Consider the following 3825-nt stretch of genomic DNA (forward strand, 5'->3'; position numbering starts at 1 on the left):
TTGCTGAGTTTGAGTGGAATCTTTTGAACAAGTTATAAAAAAAACAGTTAAGTGGCTATAGCTGCATGCCCATTACACAAATTCAGAGGAACAAATGGACTATGCAGAGTGTGGGTACCTCTTTGTCTTGTTGACTGTGGACTTCTCACTACCAGACAAAGTGTTCCACTAAAAAGTAGTAGCTCTTTCACTTTTTTTAGTTTTCAGCAACTATATAATCAGTTCTGGGAAATTACATATTATTAATATACTATGCAGTCCTTTATGAAATGGGATTTTCATATTAGTCAGAGAAATCTATCCAAGTCACTTTAAATGAAGGATAACATAACACCACTTATCCACATATCTGTAGCAGGTATAATTTCCTACTAGTGATCATCTACTAGTGATCATCCACTTCATTTCTGGGTTTCCACCATTACAGATGAGGGCTGAAATCAACATCTTTGCAATATATGTCCTATGCTGGCAATGAAATAGTTTCCCAGCAGTGAGACTACTGAGTTTTATATATATATATATTTAGGTTGTAGGAGCCTAGCTTTGTGGCAGAATGTGTGCTCAGCACGTACAAAGCCCTAGGTTCAATTCCCACTATCACCAAAAAATAAGTAAATAAGTATATAGACATAAAAAGAGATAATATATTACATATGTGTGTATATATATATATATATATATATATATATATATATAATTTTTTTCAGTGCTGGGGATTGAACAGGAGACCTTGTGCATACTAGGCAAGCACTCTAACACTGAGCCACATCCTAGTCCTAAAATTTTAATAGATGCTTTCAAAATACGTTCCAAAAATTTGTTACTAATTTTCATTTCCAAATACAGTTTCCTTATATCCCTACTAATGGCAAGTTTTAATACTTAACAATTTTAGCCTTACCTGACAGAGTAAAAGGAATCCTATTTTTTAAAAAAACTCCTGGAATTAATAAGCAATTTACAAGATGTAGGATATAAGGTGAATGTACAAAAATCAATTTTATGTCTTTTTCGGTGTGTGCATGTGTGGTGCTAGGGGTTAGATTCAGAGCCTCACACATGCTTTGCAAGTGCCTAATCACTGAGTTGCACACTCCCAGTGCTCATTTCATTTTATTTTGATCCAGGCTTGCGTTGAACTTGTAATCCTCCTGCCTCAGCCTTATGCGAAGCTGGGAATAAGCCTGTGCCTCCACACCTATCTAATTTTATGTCTTTACACTGGCATTAAACAAGTCAAAATCAAACAGATTATAATGGGATAAAAACCACAAAATACCTGGAGATAAATTGTAATAATCAGGTTTCTGTTGCTATAACAAAATACCTAGGATAATTAACTTATATAGAGAAAAGGTTTATTTTGGCTTACAGTTAGGAGATTTCAGTTCATGATTGATTGGCTCATTGTTTTGGGCCAGTGTTGAGACAGCACAGAATGGCAGAAGGGTGTGGTGGATCAAAGACTCTCATCTCAGGGTGGAAACAGACGTTGAGGTGAGGATTGTTTCCACAATCCCATTTGAGGACACATCCCCATGACCTAAGACCTTCCACTAGACTCTGGTCTTAAAGTTTCCATTACCTCCCAACAATGCCTTCCCGAGGACAGAACCTTTAACGTGGGCCTTTGAGGGATAGACATTCAATATCCAAACTATGGCATATATTAAATAAATAAAATTTTGAGAGATCTATATAATGAAAACTGCATAATAATTCTCTTCAAAGTGATCCAGGAAAATTCCAAACAAAATATTCACGCAGAAGAGGCCAGATTTAAATCATTGAAAGTAATTTTTCATTATTAGACTGTATCAGAATGCTAAACATAGTGCTTAAGTAGTCCTAGATCTTAGCAGTCAGATATAAAAGCCAAACTGTGTTTGGTACAATGAAAATAAGATGATTATCCAAATACCTAAACTTTTTTCTTAAAAAAATATGGCAACCTTACATCTGAGTTAGCTAGGAACAGTTTCAATCTGTGCCTTTTGTCTTGACCGAATTATTATTGTTATTACTGTTATTATTGCATTGGGGATCAAACTCAGGAGCAATGTTCCACTGACTCATATCTCCAGCCCTGTTTATTTTAAATTAAAAAAGAAAATCTTGAGGCACAGTACAGTTGTCAGGCTGAGGCAGGAGATTCACAAGATCAAGGCAGGCCTCAGCAACTTAACAAGACCCTGTCTCAAAATAAAACATTAAAAAGTCTGGGTCTGTATCTCAGTGGTAAAACAACACTGTTTTCAATTTTTAGTACCAAAATAAATAAATGAAATTTTCTAATATCAGTTCCCAGAGTTGTTAGGATAATAGGTATGCACCATTGCACCTTACTTAACCAAATTATTAATAATGTCACTCTCAAAACTACTTTGATTTGGATGGTAAATTATAAGGTTACCTTACCTAATAGGAACTTAGTGGCTTAGGTTCACAGACTTATGCCAGAAAATTGAGTGAAATTTAATGAATACTTGCTTTTGTATTAAAATTATATATTCTTTTTTCAATTTTTGATTGTTGTAGGTGAACATAATACTTTTATTTATTTTATTTTTATTTGGTGCTGAGGATGAAATCCAGTGCCTCACACTTGTGAGGCAAGCACTCTACAGTGAGTTACAACTACAGCCCCTAAAGTGATATATTCTTGTTTAACATTTAAATTACCTAATTACGTGGTTGTTTCTTTTACTGTTTTGTTTTATTTTGTTTTTATTTTTTCATTGCTAGGGATCTAACCCAGGGACTTGAGTATGCTATGTAAATGCTTTACCATTGAGCTACATCCCCAGGCCTGTTATTTTCTTAATGGTTGCCCTGAGGATTATTATTAGCATGTAAACTTAAAACAATCTATTTTTTAAGTGTCCTGATTTAGTGTACAAAATTTTTTCTCCAGTATAACTCATCTTCCATTGTGTTATAATTGTTATACAAATTTCATCTTTAAAGATTATAAACACTTCAGAACATTATATAATGAATGATTTACACAGCTGTCTTTTTTCTTGTTTGTTTTTCTTTTCAGTTATGGAGATTGAACACAGGCTCTCACACATGCTAAATAAGTCTTCTACCACTGAGTTACATTTATTTTTTATTTTGAGATAGTCCTTTTTATTTTTTATTTTGAGATAGTCTTACTAAATTGTCCAGGCTGGCTTCAAATCTGGATTCTCCTGCCTCAACCTCCTGAGTATGAGGGATTATGAGTGCACTGCACATCATGTACAATTATCTTTTAAATCAAATCATAGAAGAAAAGAGTTATCCCAAAATTCATGTATGCTGCCTTTAATATTTATGTATATAGTTTTATTCACTGCTGCAGTGAATAAAAAAAAACCACTCTTCAAGTGGTTTCAAATTACTGCAGATTGTTCTTTTATGCCAGTTTCAAGGTTTTACTTAAGTATTATTTTTTTGTACTGTTTATTTTATGATGTCTGATCAGGCACAATGACAAATGCCTATAATCCCAGTAAGGAAAGGCTGAGGCAGGAGATTCACAAGATCAAGGCAGGCCTCAGCAACTTAACAAGACCCTGTCTCAAAATAAAACATTAAAAAGTCTGGGTATATATCTCAGTGGTAAAACAACTCTGTTTTCAATTTTTAGTACCCAAATAAATAAATGAAATTTTCTAATGTCTGAATGTTTTCTTTATTTTTGAAGAATAGTTTTGCTGGATATAGTTTTGAAGGATAGTTTTGCTGGATATAGAAATTTGGGTTGTCAGTCTTTGTGTTTTTTTTTTAATAAATAAATTTATTTAAAAAATCAAATTTGAAAAAAATATTATTAAT

This window comes from Ictidomys tridecemlineatus, chromosome 8, assembly GCF_052094955.1.
Source record: "Ictidomys tridecemlineatus isolate mIctTri1 chromosome 8, mIctTri1.hap1, whole genome shotgun sequence".
NCBI classification, from domain to species: domain Eukaryota; kingdom Metazoa; phylum Chordata; class Mammalia; order Rodentia; family Sciuridae; genus Ictidomys; species Ictidomys tridecemlineatus.